At 40.5% G+C, this 18,873-nt stretch overlaps 1 long non-coding RNA gene across 2 annotated transcripts in view; it reads right to left on the bottom strand.

Annotated features, from left to right (window-relative positions):
• LOC146695836 (uncharacterized) overlaps window positions 1–18,873 on the bottom strand; it is a 95,170-nt gene that overhangs the window by 73,127 nt on the left and 3,170 nt on the right. The window lies entirely within an intron of this gene.

Genomic DNA, 18,873 nt, shown 5'->3' with positions numbered 1-18,873 from the left:
GTGGATTACGTCCTCTGAAAGCTCCATCTTTGCCCTACAGCCGACTGGGTAACTCTCCTGTCTGCATGATAATGGTTTTGTCAAGGCTTGTGACCCAGTTGGTACAAAGCGGGAAATTACGTCATTTGCAAATATGCTTTTATTCCATGATAGTGTATAATTGTACAAATGAAATGAGATTATCTCTCTAGTCCTCCACAAACAGCCATGCAACTCCATAGGGGGGGATTGGAAAAGACTGATAATTTGCCCAAAAAAAACCCATGGGGTGGAAGCATGTACTCAACCTTGGGCCCAGGTTATTTTAAGGAAAGCCAATCTTTGATCAGTCAAGCTGAAATGGCTAAGATAAGTGGGAGCTACATCTCGCGGCAGGACCGCGCACCAGTCTGATATTGCTATTTCCTCCCTGGTTTCTCAAGAGCGGTAAATAGCTCCTGCCCCCGCCAATCCACCCCCCATCCGCACCACCATCCACACTCCCTCCCTGCATCTCCTCCCCTCCCCCTTATCTGCTCCCCACTTTCTTCTGGAGATCTCTGTCACTTTAATCCACAGAGTCTGCCGCTGGTTAACAAGGAAATCCTGTGTCAATTATCACCAACCACTTCCTGCTGGGAGAGCAGCAGGGAATCAAAGGGGCCTGAGAGTCTTTCACACCAGAGAGGAGCAGTAGGCCTAATTAAATGGCCCTTGTGTCCCGCTGGCTGCTGGTGGCCGGGTGACAGATAGCCCAGCCCAACGATAACCTCCTTCAGCAGATGATTGTTTAGATAGGGGAGCTAGTAGGCACTTTGGGTGCCCTAAGGTTGGCTGATTGCGATCCAGGAGTCCAAATGAAGTCCCATCGAGGACGTAAAGGTTTATGGAGGAAAATGATAGATAAATTCTTTGAAATGTAGGTAATTATAATGTAATGTGGGTATAACGGATATAAGAGATTCAAGCTTGAAATGAGCTCCAAGCGGTTAAAGCTTAACAGTGCAGCGTATTTTTCTGAGAGTCACCATAAGGTTTCCACAAAAAAATAAAGTGAAAAAATTTTTCAAACTATATGTAAAAAAGTCATTAAAATTCTGGTTTCATAAATCTGGGAATGTGAACCCACGATGCATCATTTGCACACTAGTGGGTGAAGCGTGCATATTAAGATTTGATATGCCACATTTTATCTCAATTCTCAAAACCTTGCGTTTGGGGGGGGGGAAGTTACTTGAAGCCCAAATATGCAACGCTCAAAGTGACAATTCCCCAGACCACTTTCAGGTAGAGGTCTGTGAAAGCACAACTTAAGGTTCAAACTGCTTTATATCATCTCTAAGCATCATATGGGGTCAGCAAATCACCAGCCCGCCCGCCTTGTAGTTGTCATTTCACTCTTAACTGTCACTTACAGGTATCTTGTGTCGCCTGCATAATGTCAGATTAAGCTATCACCCACAGTCACTGGTGAAAGTAGCTTTTTCTCTTCATTAAAAAAAGAAAAAAAGTTACCTTCTAAAAACTCACCAGAATTATCATTTCAAATAGTGCCTGTATGAAATATGCTTCCTGGGGATTGGTTATGGATTGCACATGATTGATAGAATAGGTAATTTAAGGGATGGGGTGAAGTGAATGTGAATGAACGCGCACAGTAAAAACTTTGCAGAATATTTAAACATTTAAACAGTCTAAATATAGAGCTGGAATTTTACATCGCCACCAAACAGTGAAAACAGAAAACCTGCAGCTGGATGAAGTTCATCACAGTGTCCCCTGGCGCCCCCACCCCTCCTACTTCTCTAAGCCTCCACTCCTGTTGGAGACAGCTTCAACCCCCTGTGCCTTGTCCACCTTTAAATTTTCATATGGAGGAAAAGGGCTGCAGAAAAACCAATTTACTAACAGAGCGACATCATCTGTTTGGCCGTTTATCTCTGACACACCACCCCTCAGTCCAGTGTTGACAGTACATGATATTCCATTAATCTGCCTAATGAAAATTTAACCAGTGTTATAAACAAATAATTGGCCATTATCCTCTCAAAGATCCCGAATAAATTACTTGGGCGTTTTTCATGGCTTCTGAAAGTAGAAGAAGCCGGCCCCTCCTGATTGATGTTGGAATAAATGCGGGGCCGGCTCCGACGCTGCGAGTGGGTCTCGGCTAAGCCTGTGATTGACTTAATGAGAGTCTTTGGGGTGAGTAAATGTTCCAAATTGCTCAGTCATTAGCTTTTGCTCGGCTGTCTGAAGATACCCCCGGATCTGCAGCGCGGGTCTCTCCTCTTGTACCATTCCGCCTGCAATTACATTTTCATTTAGAGCAAACCTCTGAAGTCCGATAGGCAGGCCCCTTTTCATTATGCTGGCCTCCTTTTTCTTTTTTATCTAAATGGTGTGAAATGTCTCTTCATTTAGACCAATTAAAGTTGAAAAAGACTGCGCTGTAATGAATTATCATACAAATTATTTACTTAATGCCACAATCTCTCTCCTTTTCTCCCTCTCCTCCTCTCTCATCCTCCTCTCTCTGGCACCGGGGATGCACAGAGTCAGGCAGACGGGGAATTCGGTGCGAGGGAAGACGTGGTGGGAGTCCACAATGGATCTACTTTGAAACTGAAACTCCTCTCAAAAAAACGATTTTGCTGAGGTTATGTCTCTCTTAAGCATTTATCTGTGTCTTGCACGAACTGAGCTCTGCATATCATATGGACAGTTTCCACTAAATGGAAGAGGATGGGGAACCCGGCATCGGAACAAAAGGGAATAGTATGTCGTCAATATAGCTCATTTCAGATATTTCATTTCAGGAGATGTCTAAGCTCTTCTTAATTAAGGACAAGCTTATGGTTTCAAATTAACTCATTTAATTGAGGGGACCAGTTCTTGTCTGGAAGACGGTGTGGAGAATGTCTCCAGTCTCTGTCTGGAGGCTGTTGGCTCACGCATAAACACTGGAAGAGTTCACAACTATCACAGCAGCACCATCCATACCTCTGGGACTGACGCTCTCCCTCTCTCTCCTCAGCGAGAGACACGCTGCCAAGACTCCCTCCATTAGCTTTTCACCAGCAGAGCAGCTATTCAGCGCATATTCTCCAGCTATTATTCGTGTTAGCAGCCAATGCGCCATATTAGGGTTGTTTTTCACCAGACGACATAATAGGGGGAGAGGAATGAAACGGTATATTTTCACTCTTTTTTTTTTTAAAGTCAGTCAATTCACAAGCTGATCGTGCTGGTTGAAGCTGGTGGAGCTGGAGTGACTTGTCACCATGGAGACGGCAGCCTCTACTTCATGCCAGAGCAGTTCTGCTAAAGCCCCAAGATGAGCGGGGCAGCAAAAAGGCGCTGGTAGTTTGTCCCCTTGCCTTACTACAAATGAGGGAGACTTCGCTGACCTTAGATGGAAGCCAGATTTGTAACCAGAGGCCATATTTCAAAAAAAAAAAGTAGAACTGGTGAAATGAAAAGTCCCAGCCTGCTGGATAAATTAGTTTTACGTTCTGCAGAGAAGTCTGAAACCTTTGGGGAAAAATAAACTTAAGAGGGGTCAGTTTCGGAGGAGGTGCCAAACTGTTGCTAAACTCACTAGGCAATAATCTTAAGTACTCTGCGATTTGCACTAATTGGTATGAAATCACCCACAGTGCTTAAGTGCAGCTACCGCTTTGGTTTGCTGCATCTGCACCGTGTCAGGGCAGATTCTTTTTGACAGCCTGGAAATACAAATACGAAATTGCCATATGGATCGCCCACCTTTGAGCTTAAGTCACAGGTACAAAGCGGGAATGGATTTGCACCAGAAAATCTTCTCTATTGCTTTATTTTTTCCCCCCTTCCTTATCAGCGGCTGAAGAATATAAGTGCTATTTGCTGTCATTATCAAGAAACACATAAAAGCTGCAGATATTCTCTCACGCAAAGGGAGCCATTCTAAATATTATGACAAGAAATGATTTACACACAATGACAGGATTGCCATTTGGCAACTTAGACAAGCAGTTAAAAGTGGAGGGGCGACAGAATGTCACAATATTTCCAGATATGTTCATTATACAAAGAAATATTTTGCCTTTCAGCAGGAGACAAGTGATTATGACAGTAATAAATTGCAGCTGTGAGAGGATACGGAGTGGGTTTGATGTCAAAGCCTCCACACTTAGATGTGTCTGGGGATAGTAATAACCGCATATGGCGAGATGAAACCATTTGTCTCTGAAATATCAAGCTGTCTGAGTACCCAAGTATGTGTGGCATGCACCTTAATGCATGCTAATTGCTTGTTATTAACCTAATATGTACTTCCATTAATAGAGCGAGCTCATGTTTAAGCAACATATAAACACAAGGAAAGCCGTTTATAATTCTGGATAGCAATTAAGGGAGGTTATGAATCCATTCACCTGATGCAGACTCAGATCCACTCTGATTAATACCTGTTCTTGCGCTGGTTTGAATGTGAATGAATCTCTGGTGCTTATATGTTTTGTTCCCCTGCGCCTCACTGACCAAATGTGCTGACTTCAAGTGAAATAGCCACCTGTCATGAAACGCCTTAGTCTCAGAGCAGTGTCGTAAGTTGCGTTAAGCAGTTCGGTGACATGAGAGGAATTTCTTTACAAACCTGCAGGCTAACATTACCTCCCTGTTACTCTAGCACAAAAGGGCTTGTTTCTACAGTATTAATAACCAAACCTCACCTAAAAATTAATTTGAAACTATGCATACAGTCCTGAATAGGAGAGGGTAAAACTATTAATTAAAAGTGGAACAGGTTCTTATTTTAGTGGAAAGTGGAAAAATTACGAGCCTTTGTTAAGGAGGGCCCAGGAGCAAAGCTTTCATTAGCCTACATGCATGGCAAAAGCAATTCATCAACTGTAATTTTGCCTCAATGGGCAAAAAAGAGGGATCAACCTCAGCATGCTATTTATGGAGATTTACGGAAGTCTGGGAAATGCTAATGTGATTAACATTTATCTACAACATGTTTCGAAATGGCCCTCATGTCCACGTTTTGCCTTTAAGATTAAGTTATTGCACTTGCTCAAGAAAAAAAAGAGAAAATTGTGGAGTGATACAGAATCTGCTTTGCAGTGCAAGAGCACACAATGATGATTTTTTTTTTTTTTTTTGAAAATTCTCTGTCACATTAGTGGAGGATTTCTACCCCCCTCCCCAGAAAAAATTCCCTCCCCTCTCTCTCTAAATATCTCTCTTTATGTGTGTCTGTCCCCAGATGAAGGCGCGGCGAGCAGAGCGGTGCTTTTGTCCTACCGGAGTGTCTCTCTCAAAAAATGTGAACTGTTCCACGGATTAGCTGAGCAGAGATTTATTTAATGCATCCTCATAGAGTATTGTTGAAATCTATTTTGGGATATGGAGCTTGCCAAGCTCTAAGCCTGGTAATATATGCCTGCTACAGTTTAAGAGAGAGGGTTCACAGACCCTCTTTATGTCGGGATCATATGGATCATACAAAAGTCATTGAATATGAAAATATTGAGGGCTGGTTGTGCATTTAGTGTTTTTATCGTGTGTTTTTTTGTTTTTTTGCATGGGGCACACAAAAGGCTTGTTTCCATGCCCTCCCTCCTGTCTCTTGTTTGCATGGACTGTTTAAATATTTGATGTCCTAGAGAATGATTGTGATATTCACCAGATAAGATACTGCACATGCATATGCCATGAGAGGCCCCTATTTAAGATACCGGCTTAAGGTTTCTGAGAGGCCAACAAAGCCATGGATGGAAAAGACTGCAGTGCATTTGCATTTAAGCTGTGGATTTAGGAAGAGCTAGAGCAGAATGAATACTAATAATGTATCTAATTTAAAATGCTAAGTATTTACCTTAGAATTTATTCAACCCTAAAACCTTATAAATAAAAAGAAAAGACACATTTATTCAATATTTACAGAAAACGATAGTCCTTTTTTTGTGGAGCGTTTCTTATTTAAAAAGTAACAAATTCGACATAGCATTCATGATTTTTAATTTTGACTTGCAATATAAACTGCACTGGACCACTTATGGTCTAGAAAAACACCCCCCAAAATCCAGAGACTACACTTCCCAGCATGCCTGGGGGTGTGTGGGGGGGATAAGGTTTGGACCGGTTCTCCACACAGTGAATGGGTAGCAATGTAACAGAGAGTGACACAAAAGAGGAAAGCCAGGGGGTGTGCAGGAGTGGGGGAGCGGGAGCCGGACAAAAGAGAAGACATGGGCTTTGCACGGAGGACATGATAAAGCCAGGAGCATTATCGTCACTGTGAAAGACGGGGGCCATACTTCAAACGGGATTTTCTCTCCATGACAGGATACTCCGCTGACGCAGAGCAAATAGCTCTCTGTAGCAGTATATACCTTCAGGGCTTCTAGGCTTCTTTGTGAATTCAACAAACTACAATGCAATGATAGGATCTCATGCAGAGAAACCAGAGTCCTTGGTACCAAATTATAGATAAGGTAAATACAATGGTAGTTAGGACAAAGTGAAAATTCAACTCCAGCATTTGACAAATACTTTATTCCAGTATATTTTATTTTATAGCTGAAAAAAATTGTAGTAATAAGACCAACTTGAAAGCAGTTCAAGCAACTGATGCATTACTTTAGCTGCCATAGTGGAGGCATTAAGCTTTGCAAAAATGACTCTTGCAAGGAAGCCGCGGGGTTCAATCAATTAGTCTGTGATTATTATTACTTCTGTTGTTATTACTAGTCCCAGCAGCAAGGCTGTTATGGTAACCCTAGATGCAGTCCATACTACTAATCCTTGCCCCTTCACTAACCTTAACCTTTACTCTCTTAATCAACATCATATTTTAAGCAAGTGGGCAAAATATTTACACGTTATCTCTCGCACCGTTCAGTGAGAATTTGCTTTCGCTCTGGGAATTCTGAGCTGAAGTTGTTTGCATGTTCGCATGCATTGCTGTGTGTACAAGAGTGCGCGCCCGTGTGCGTGTGTACAGTATGTGCACGTGTGTTATTCTGTCCGGGCTCCACTGTTGGTTTTTCATCTTTTGTCTGAGTTAAAAGTCACAAGGACATTAGGGTCCCAATAAATTAGAGGAAGAAAGGCTCGCATTGTGGATGGGCTGTAGTGGGTGGTGTTGCTCTGACTTTATAAAACTCTGTCTTGCACATTATGGTGTCCCTGACAAATACGAGTTTAGGCTTGGCCTTAGAAGTTTGTTGTAAAATAGAAGATATTTTGAGTTAATAAAAGACAAAAATACAGTAGGAGAGCAACCACAAGTAGACAAGTTTATATCCCAGACTGGTGGAAAAGCTCCTTTTTGGGGATTTATTTATTTATTTATTGAAATTCTGTTCAATATTCAACCCATCTGTCCTAAATTCTGAAAATTACTATTGAGAAGTTTGATCCAATAGCAAACAGAAACTGGACAGCAAGATAAAGGAAAAGCACGAAAACACCGAAGCAAGCAAACATCACACTGAGACAAAGATATTTCCTATGCAAAGCTTGCACACAATGTCATGTGTGATAGCGGCGAATCCCGTCCAAGTCACACGCAGGGGGGTTGGTGGGGAGACAGAAACGAGGTCGACTGCCTGCATCTTCCAATGATTCCCCCCTCTTAGCTTTGATTCTTCTGATCCACTATCTTGCCATATAGCAAGGGGACACAAAGCAGATTTCAGCTTTGGGCTAATCTCATTAAGAAACTCTAACCACCCCTATGAGTAGTGGGGAGGAAAAAAAACAGCAACTCATTCTGTACTATGCCAGAGCCAAGGCTCAGGAAGGCAGGTGTAATGTTACATAATTAGCCTCTAAACGGTAAAAAGGAGATTATTGCAAATGGCCTACTAGCCAGCACATGCAGTGGACCTGGTCCCTGAAGACACGCCAGTCTAGTGAAGCTGAAAACATCCCTGGGGAATTGATGTGTGAAAAACGAAAAACAGGTTATTTGCACAAAGGGTGGTCGAAACCCTCTGCAATTTTCCTCACTTTAACAAATGAACATGGGTTTGATTACCGTCTAAGCAGCAGATAGCCAGTTCGGAGCTGTTGTTAGTGCCGCAGAATTAGACCAGGAAGCTCAATTGACATGTAGCTTATCTTTCCACCGTCTTTCATAAGTGGAAATATTACTTTAAACTGCAAGCAGGGAATTCGCTGAGGCCAGAGTTTGTTCTCCTGCTGAGATATCCTGTCAGCCACCAGCGGTGAATCTGCAGCCGACTCCTGCATAGAAATGGCTAACAGAAGAATTGATAGAGTCGGTTTGATCCGCGGGCCCACACCTAGTCACACATAACCTCAACTGGACTACCATGTCAGATTGTTGCCATATGCGGCACGGTGCACCGCTCTGCCAGTGACAGTGATCAACTACTACCGTTCACCACAGCCATCCAACAAACATTACTGTCAGAGTTCAAACGCTCAAGCGGGCTCAAATAAAGGATTTCTGCGGCACGTTGTGGCACAATAGCCCATACTGTCCACCAAACATGCTAATTAGAAAAACAGATGATATGAAAGTCTCTCCGGGCAGAACCAGTTAGGACAAAGAAAGAGAGAAGGGCGGCATTCCTTTGTTGCCTCTTCAGACACGCTGAAGCATCGGCTTGTTGTTACATAAAGTTGTATAACAAATGAGCCTGGGCTCTTTGAACTGGCTGACCACACAAGCCTGGAAGAGTCACTAGGAGCCTAACATGTGGCAGCAATAAGAAGGCCCCGCCCTCCGCAAGACATGTGGGAGACACTGCATTCCAGAGGAGCTCATTAAAGTTAAAAAACAAATCCGACAAACACTGGCGCAGTCTCAGAGGACCGCGAAATATCTAGGACAGGCCAGGGCATATGACGCCTGCCTTTACTGCTCGATTTTTTATTTTCAATATTTGAATACGTATTATATATTTTTCAGAATTTGAATATGTCCATTGTAACACCAGAAAGACACAAATCCCCCCCTCCAAAAAAAATTCTCATAACCCTTAATTCCATTTGTTCATCATCTCCGCAGCTTTAATGAATCGGTGTGAGCGGCAGCTGATTTTTCAGACACATTTCAAAGACAGTGACATTTACCATGCCTTTTTATAAAGTGTACAGATGTGGTTTAGTGTTTAAACCTGTCATTGAATTTGGCTTATTTATAATGCTGTTTGTTCCACCAGTCTGCCCAGTTAAGCTATGTGCTGTCTGTTTAACTTGGCTATAAACAGATTGTTGCTGACTGTTTGAACTCCTCCTCATGCATTCACATGAGCAAAGGGCGTGTTTGAGTTTTTTTTGTTTTTTTTTTACTGTTATTGTAAAAATGTGACATGATATTCAGTTTGCGTACATGACTTCACAACATGAGGCTGTGCATTACGAGGATCCCAGAGTGTATTCACTTAAGATTCGATAAAAACTCAATAAAATCAAATACCCACCGGGGAGGTAGTCTGCAGCAGACATCTGGCATGATTATTTTCAGCTCTTCAGCTAATCCTCTCTAAATGTAAACTGAAGAAAAATGTGCCAAATGGCTTTAGAGCAAGACTGAATTTTGGACTTGTGGAAGATTTAAATGAGTTTTATAGAAATGTTAGAGGCATTATTGGAAAACACAGTGAGACAATTGTAATTAGTTTTCAGCCTGTCACATTTATAATCATTATCCCACTTTTTAGACATGCCAATTTTTGACTCCTGTTAACCATTGCAGCTGTGGAGAAGCCACAAAACATAGAGCAGGTTTTTTTGTTTTTTTAGGTTTTTTTCCCCGTGTTTTGATGTGCTTTCATCTGTGTTGCTGGGCGTTAGATGTTTGATATGTAGCGCCATGACTGGAAACGCTTGAGTCGTGTGCATGCCATTCAGAGGTGGCCCAGTAAGAGCTAATCTACTTGTCAGGGTTGACTGCCAAGCATATCAGCCCACACACTTCACAATATGACTTTATTCATACTGTAGATCTGGGACATTAACTGTCTCTGCCCACCAGAACACAACACTTACACCCACCGCTCCCAATCAAAGGAACCAACATTATAAGCCTGTGCAAGTCATAAAAAAACAACTGATCCACATCCTTTGCACCACTCATCTTCAACCCCCGTCACCTTAAGACTACAACCTGAACCTATCTAAGACATACGCCTCACAAGGATCTCCACTTAATTTGTGCTACTTTGGGTTTCATGTGAGGAAGTGCAACACTTCTCTTACATTTTGGATGTTTCTATTCAGCAGTGTTTAGGAAAACTGCCAGCAGGATGTTTGGACAATGCTCCACTTTACAATGGACGAGTTCTTATGTTGCCACATTTGAAATAAAAAGGCTTTGGGGCCTACGGGGATTACAGCAGCTGTATCATTAGGGACTTCTCATATGGCTACCACCATAGTGACTACAAAAGATACGGAAACATAAATGCTTTGTGATTAAACGAGTCAAGCCCAAAATGAACATCATCTCTGCTCTGACAAATGCGATGCTGCCTTCCAAGCAGATGCCCTGGAATCATCTTAAATAAAAAACACTCCATATCGCATAGATGCATTTGATCGGGCTTATAGCACATTCTAGTAAAATAAAATAAAAATGGCTGGCATGATTTATTGAGCTCGAATAATAGTGCCTGGTGGGCATTTCATAAATCTCTAATAGGGCAGTGACCTCAGCCGCTGACACGTCATAAATCTTGGAACATCAAAACGCACAAAATGCAGCAAATCTGTTTGCTTCAATTAAAGAAACTGAGCACAGGTCAGAAAGGCAGCTTTCATAAATGCATTAAGGGCAGCCCATTGAGCTATTATTTAGAAAGTAATAACTCCCTGATAAAGAAGAGGCGACGCACACACATCTGCAGTCGATTAAAGCCTCACAAATTTACAATGAGGTGGAAAAGGGATGTCAGGTTTTTACACTAATTTAATATGGGGTCTTACTGACCCGGCTATTATGAGAGGGATTCTTTTGCATAACATATTGTAAAGATAATTTTAACTCTACCCCATAAAGCAGGGAAAGCTGTCACAGAAACGGCCATTGCCAGATGGAAGAAATATCACTCTGGACTGTATTGTAGCAAGACAAAATGAAAATAAAAACGTATCCAAAGTTCACAATAGCAAAGCTATTCAAATAAACCAATAAATAAATGAGTGTACAAATGTGTAAGCCTCAGGGCAAAGAGAGGATCTTGCTGCCAAGTCACAATCTCCATCTCAGTTTGTAGTACACCACAAGGGGCAGTGTGCAGTACATGACAAATAAGGGCTGCAGTGCTGTTTCACATTTGATTCACTGCAGGGGTGGGCTCACACAAGTCACTTAAGGTTATCAGCTGTTTGTGGTTCTTTTTCTTTTTTTTCAGTACAAGTGTACAGGATGAAGCAAAACAAACGAGTAAAAATGTAACATAGCGCTGTTATAATTTATTACATCTAACTCATGGGATATGTCAAAGTAAACTTTGTTGTCATCTCTGCTATATACAGTACAGTATATAGAGAGACGAGACAACAAGGCTCCAGTTCCATTCAGTGCAAAAAACCCCAACAATAAATATAGGAAGAGTAAGAAATAAATATACACTTAAGACTAAGGTAAGGGGAGTAAATATACACTTTAATCTAAAAAAGGATCGATAACAGTCTGAATGTACAATTTATAATTGAGATTTAAAGGTGCGTGGTTCTTTTTGAGGATTCAATCAAAGTTTTTATGCAGAGCATGAGGCTGAAAGTGTGCTAACACCTAAAACTGCTGCGGATCACTGTTAAAATAATGCTCCTAGGGCAATACAATACTGAGCTAATAATAATAATAATAATAATAATAATAATAATACATTTTATTTATAGGCGCCTTTAAGACCTTCAAGGTCACCTTACAATAACACAAGAACAATAGCAGCAATAAAATATAATAAACATGGCAAAATAAAATTTAGACATAGGGTTAAAAAGAAAAAATAATTATTTAATATTTAAAAAGGCACTCGAATAATTCCAAAAATGGCTGTTCATTATCAATACACCATTAAAATGGGGTGAGAGGAACGCTGAATGTTTTTCAGGATCATTTTTATTTGAGCTAAGAGACTGTTTACTCTCCTTTCTATGTCTTACATGTAGATTTGAAAGTGCAGTACTGATGATTATGTATTGGGTGGTGTGTTGGTATATATGCATTTTATTATGTACATATTTTTAAGACATATACTGCACGATGCACATACATCTTACAACATTACAGGATGTATGTGTATTTATATATTCATATATAGTACAGTTATCATTTCATTATTATTACTATTATTATTTTCCTTCTTACTTTTATTATTATTATTATTATTATTATTATTATTATTATTATTTCATGTTTAATATTTAATATTGGTTTTGTTATGTAATTGCAAACGAATATCATTTTTCTACAACACACTGGATTATTCACATAGTTACTAAAGTATATATTGTGTTTGGCTTTTTTTAATTTTATTTATGTTTACATTTAAAGCATCGTTCTTAAATGTAAAGAAAAAGTCTGGCTGACCTTTTGAGGAAGGGAGGTGGAGGGACTGAGCGTGTGGAACTTGAGAGCGCAGCCTGATTCACTTTCAATCTGTGTACTAAATTGATGGCGATGAAAATAAGACTCCGAGACACAAAAAAGACACTTGTCTGCAGATTAATGTCTTGAATGGAGGCCTGTGAGGGCACTCTTTGTCGCAAGCCTCACATTGTGCCTCAGCCTTCATCTGAGACTAATGCTCAAAAGACCCTAAAATCACACTAGGCTGAACAGCACGAACGGGACACATAAAGTAATAGTTTACCTCACAGGAGCTGTTCCTCTAAGTCCTCATGGGTACATCAAGCAAACTCGCTGAAGGAATTATTACTTTCTGCGTGTGTGTGTGTTTTTATTTATATATTTTTTTAGAATGTCACATTTAGGCTCTAATATTCTCCAGGAAAATGAATATATTTGTTGACTAACAGCATGGATAAAACTCTTAAATATTCTGAATTTTTAATCTGGTTTAATATTTCCACCCGTTTTATGCAAATTACAGTCTATTAACATAATCTCATTTGAGAATACATCCTTTTAAAGTAAAAGATTATAACCTATTTTTTTAAGCACATATAAATCAAGTGTTATATTGAAATGGTAATGTTTTAAAGTCTGTGAGCTCTGCAGAAAAGACGAGCATTTACATACACACTTATTTTTTCTCCTGCATTAGTGGCTCAACACTACATGAAAAGATACAAACGGAGCTAAAACCTCCATGAGGGAAATCATCCAACAGCTTAAATGTCTTGGCAAACACGAAACATCCATTTAAAGAGCCACAATAAACAACTGCAAATATTCGCTTTGTGATATTTTGTCTAAAAAATATATATATATATGCATGCAGAGTGTCTGATACCGGTACTGTCGTTGACTAGATTAAATCAATTTTCCTGGCACGGAGAGGACAGCAGAGGGAAAGGTAGGACATTACCTTCAGGCATTTAAGTGGAAACGGGGTCTGTAAAAGCTTCAGCGAGATATTGAAGTGGATAAAGATGTAAGAAAGAGCCATTATGCTGCTGAGGTAAGAAGGGGGGGGGGGGGGGGGGCTCTATCTGTCTCCATCCCCTCCTCCTTCGCTCTTTACATCTGCCTTGAACTTTTAAGGAGTTCAGCAGGACTGAGCCTACAGTCCAGACAGGGCTCTGGAATGCGAGTGCAGCTACTCAAGCCCGTCTGACCTGCCACCACACCAGCTCCATTTCACCGGGCTAACTTACCTATTCATTTACAATGGGACTTCAACTTTATCTCCCCTTGTAACACAACATTAACTGCCAAAGAGCTGGAAATGCATTATCAGCCTGCCTCAAAGCTTGGATTGCTTCCCTCATAAATAAGATCATTATACGAGTGGTAATCCCATTAAATAGATCATTTTGCAAATATCTAAATCCAATTAATAAAGTGTTTTCAGAGGGGGTGCAGCAAACAGCGCCTTTTAGAGAGCTGACATGCTGTGACTCCAGCTCTTTGTTCCGCACTCCCTTAGTACCAAGGGTGATATTAATAAATACAACCCAGAGTCTTACATACCCTTTGACAACAACAACTCACAAAAAAAAATGGGATTCAGTTTTAGCATGTTCTGGTTTATCAGTAGGAAGGATATATTTACTTAAAGTGAATTTGACTACAAAGTCACATAAAAAAATGACCTCTTCCCTTACCTCTCACTCTGCCATGCACTGCAGTTGCTTGCATAATATGCTTATAGGATGTCCTTATGCCGTAATCCTATAAAAATCCCAAGCTGGACTGAGCTAAAAGCTTTAAAATGATTGCCAGATGGTTTAACAAATTAGCCATTTATGGAATTAATTCAAACTTGTTTCCTAAATCATTACCATAACTCATCGGTGGAAGTGACCTCTAAGTGCCCTTTAACTTTTAGGCGTGTGCTCCTGCGCCGACCGCGTCACTTTCTCTGAACAATTAGTCAGAAAATAAGAAAGACAGAAAACAGTTTGACTAATTAATTGCTCTTGTACAAACTAACCATCTGCGAGTAAAGGAGGCATTAAAATCCTAAAGTAGATGCCCCTCAAGTGCTCGTGTTTGTTCCACTGAACTAATAAAGTGCATAATCCGATAAAGGGTGATATCCTAAGCTTTGATTGTGCCTGAAGTGGTTGTTTTACCTTTGTGGAGCGCATCTGGCATGGTAAGAATGTTTTCGTATCTTTTCATGGTTTTTAATTGCCAGCAGAAGCTTTTAGGAAAACACTGGTGTGGTTAAATGAATTAGAAAACAGTGCCCCTGGGTGATGTTAACACATTGCACTCTCTCATCCAGCAAGTATGTGAGGCAGCCGCCAGTGAATGATCTACGTGTCTTTTTATATAGCTGTTTATGATACAGAGGGAAGAAGACCACAGCTCTAATTATGGTTTTAAATATGTCTTTCACTATCTAGATAACATCTTTGTCTTAGAGGTTTGCTTTCATAAATCTGAGATTGTTTAAATCACACTTGTGACAGTTTCTATTGCACCTCAATTCTTGACATAAATCATCAAGCGTAATATACACCATATATACCACAAAAGCGATAAGCACACCTCAGTACCCTAATGACACTAGAAATATCATAGCGGTAATTTATTTCCTCATCTGAGTGCGAGTCCACAAATAGGGGCTGCTAAAAAAGAACACCAAAAAAAATGGAGGCTGAGGTTGGGGCCAGTCTCCCCCTCTTCTACTTTGCCTTTCCCCTGTCTAATCTGCCTTTTTCTAATGAAGAGAAGGAAAGCGAGAACAGTGGAAAGAAAGATGTCAAGAGTGAGGTCGGCCGCCCCCCTCACAGGGTCAAACTCGAGGGGTTAATACCTGGTGTCCGACACTGCACATAAACTCCGCTGAGCTCATCACACTAATTAAACAGACACACATCCTCTCGGAGCTCCGATGGCCAATCGCTGCCAGCTAAAAAAGCAGTCCATTCATGGAGGTTGGCAGGGTGTACATGTAGGGTGGGCTGGGGAAATGCTACCTGCCCTTCCTCAGTTTGATTAATGTGAAGAACAATGGTGCTCTTGTGGCCTGCCAGCCTCACTCCACTTGGTTCTGGTTCACCGCTCGAAGAGAGGGAACTGCATGTTCCAACTTCATACCCCCAGACGAACCACCACCTAGCCTAACTTCTCTACTACTGCTGTCTTCTCAAAACACCTCCATGCCATGATAATCATGCTGAATACAATCGCTTCAAATGCGGGATGCTGTTAAAATAGTCTTAAAGCAAAACATTGATGGACTGACGACGCGATGTATATTACAGTATAATTGTTTTCCATGTGCCCTGAATAGAGGATTTTTTTCTTACCTGCTCTTTGGTTCGCGTGACTTTGGGAATGCTGCTGTATTTAGGAGTGTTAACAAACGCTCTGAAGAAGAACCTGTCATCAAGGGAATCCTGGTCCTGGAGAAATCTTATCATTGTTCTCAGCTACAGAAATAATGGAAACAGCTTCAAAATTCAACAACAGTCAAAATCTAAACACAGTGTAACTGAAACGACCATGATAATTTCATTTAAACTTCTTTGCAATCTGAGCAACATCATCACGGGGTTGCTAAGGCCTACAGAAAGCTGTAGCTCAAGCTCAAGTCTAACTTAAACGTCAAATACTTTGTTATTCAAAGGCAGTGAAATTGAAACACTATACGGCAGCAGCTTTCCTCCATTCTTACGTAGATCTTTAAAGTTGGCATTAAACTTAAGGTTTCCTGCAAACTAGTGTGACAGTTAATAATAATGATTATTTTCTTAATGCAACAATTACCAAATATGGGTAAAACCTAATTCCTCCAGTCAAATTAATATTTTCACCAACAAACAGTTGGACAATTTTTCATTTTTATCTTTTTTGCTTTCATAAACTGACTTTGATACTCTAAATCTACACTAAAACCTGACAACATCTCACTTCCTGTGCACCTTTAGACTCAAGCCGTACCAAGGCTCCACTCTGATTCATGGTTTTCTTGTAGTAGTTCTGCCTGGAAACGACTAAACCGACATTTATGTATATAAAAATGTCACGGAGTATTACGTTAATATCTCACTTGTTTGTCTTTCCTCAGACGTAACAAGTGTTAAGTGAATGCATCACACAGTTAAGAGAAGTCAAGCCCTTGGTTTTGATGTTTCCACAATGCATTAGCTAGTGTTTTATGTGAGCCAGATCAAAGTTTTATCAAACATGTCAGCCCATTTTTTTTCCTCGGGTTGCTGTGGAGAGTAAAAGACATCCGGCAATTACATTCATGGGATAAAGACATCAGCGTCATCTCTCCGAGGGAGTGACAGCATAATGTTATGGGTGTCAAAACTTGGGCGACATAATTAATTGCAGCAACTCCTGAACCCAAGACTTGTAGTTTTTTACCAGCGCTTTGCCAATCCTCTGAGTTTCAGCAATATCAAAACAGGGAGACAAATTGAGCCACCTGCATGTCTCCAAAGCTTGACAACTCATCTCACTTGCAAATTGCGAGCGTTTTACCCCCCTACAAAGGAGTCCATAGAGGCTAGCGGGCTTCTCACCAGCCAAGGTTTGATAGGTCTTCATGCAGCTATGTGACACTTTGAAAACAGTGGAGACATTCCATAATACTGGAGGCTGGAAAAAGAACATGCACAGTCCTAATGATGATAGTCCATATGGCTGAGGCTGCACAGTTGGTCACACACTCTGGGCTGTTTGGAGAAGTGCTTCACAATTATCTGCAGTGAAGTTATATTTGAAAAACAAACTGTGATTAGTGTGCTCGAAGGCATGGAGCGAGGATTACGAAACACTGACATGTTGGTTTTGTGTTGCATAAAGTTTATGTGAGACTCGACTTTTACAGCAAATCTGACTGGTTACAAGTCAGCTGAAAAGCTGCGTTTTAGGATTATCTATTTTAGAGGTGAAGCCAGTTATTAGAAAAAGAAGTGTCAGTAACCTGTAACTATGGAGGGGTCATGTGGTAGGAAAGAGGAACATCTTGCCAAACTGAGCACACGGAGTTGTGAACCATGCTCTCATTGGTTTATTCTAAAGACACGTTAAAAGATTCCCCCCAACATATACTATATTCTAGCGATATACTTTATCTGGTGACTGATGATGCCATCTTTAAGGCTTACATCCAGTGCTAGGGAGCTAATGTGAGGAACTTGAATCATTAGTTTCCAAAGATTTTTTTTATGAGCCTCGGAAGTAACACCCTTCTATATTTAAGGATTAATATCATCTTATCAGCCACTAAACTCACATGTAAATAGGCACATATTAACTGAAAATAAATGCTAAAATGAGGTTGTGTGTGTATACATGAGTGTGCAAAGTAAATGCTCGCAGTTACTGAGCGAAGACCCAACAGAGAGAATGAGGCTGGAGACAGACATTTCAACGCCTTTCATTAAAACTTATTACTTTGCATGTTATGGTATTGTAATCCTCTCTATGAGCAATTTTGTAACGACATAAACCATTATTTATCTCAGATTAATTAGATTTAAGACCTTTTAAATCTCGTTTGGTGCAGAACGCCCATGGAGCTTCTCTTTTCACAGCAAAAAGAAACATCAATAGATCTTTCCTGATGATCACTTTTTGTAGATTAGAGGATTGTTATTAATTGGTCAATTGTTATTTTTTTCCTAATTAGTCACCATGGAGGAATAACAGGCTTTCTTCAGTGACCCTCATTTATAGAACTGTCCTTGTCAAACATGTTGTATAGAGAGGTTTCAGTAAAATGCAAGCCAAAATCTGAATTATTAGGGCAGAACTACATGACTTGGTTTGGAGTGCTCAAGTCTGGTTAAAAATAAATAAAAGATCATGGATAATACACCTAACTCGTTTAGAAAAAACCTTATCACCCACTGGATAATGTAAAATATTCATCTCAGCAGCCAAACTTTGAGAACATGTCACAGAGCCGTCTGTGGTATGTGTAGGATGAAGAGAGGTTACATTGCACGCACAAGTGGAAGCTCCCTGGATGTCTGCAAAAACACATTTGCAAATATGTGTAAAAGGAGAACCCCAGGAGACACTGGCACCAACAATAGGAAGCCACACAGAATTAAATCCAGAGGGTATGCTTTTTGTTCTGACTTTAAAAGTTCATTATTAGTCATATACTGCGCATCTTAAAAAAGAAGTCAAAAGACAAAAGAACCAGTAGAAAAATCAGGTGACCAGTCCAGTTCTGATGCCTGCTCTTCTCTGGTGTCTCCTGGTACAAAAATGTACCGCAAACCTGATTCTTTCCTTTCCAAGAAAGCAGAGGGGTTGGCAAATGG

Source organism: Copadichromis virginalis, linkage group LG13, assembly GCF_057382275.1.
Source record: "Copadichromis virginalis isolate Kocher_CV1m ecotype Utaka linkage group LG13, C_Virginalis_male_GT1.1, whole genome shotgun sequence".
Taxonomy (NCBI): domain Eukaryota; kingdom Metazoa; phylum Chordata; class Actinopteri; order Cichliformes; family Cichlidae; genus Copadichromis; species Copadichromis virginalis.
This window is presented reverse-complemented; position numbering and strand designations above follow the sequence as displayed.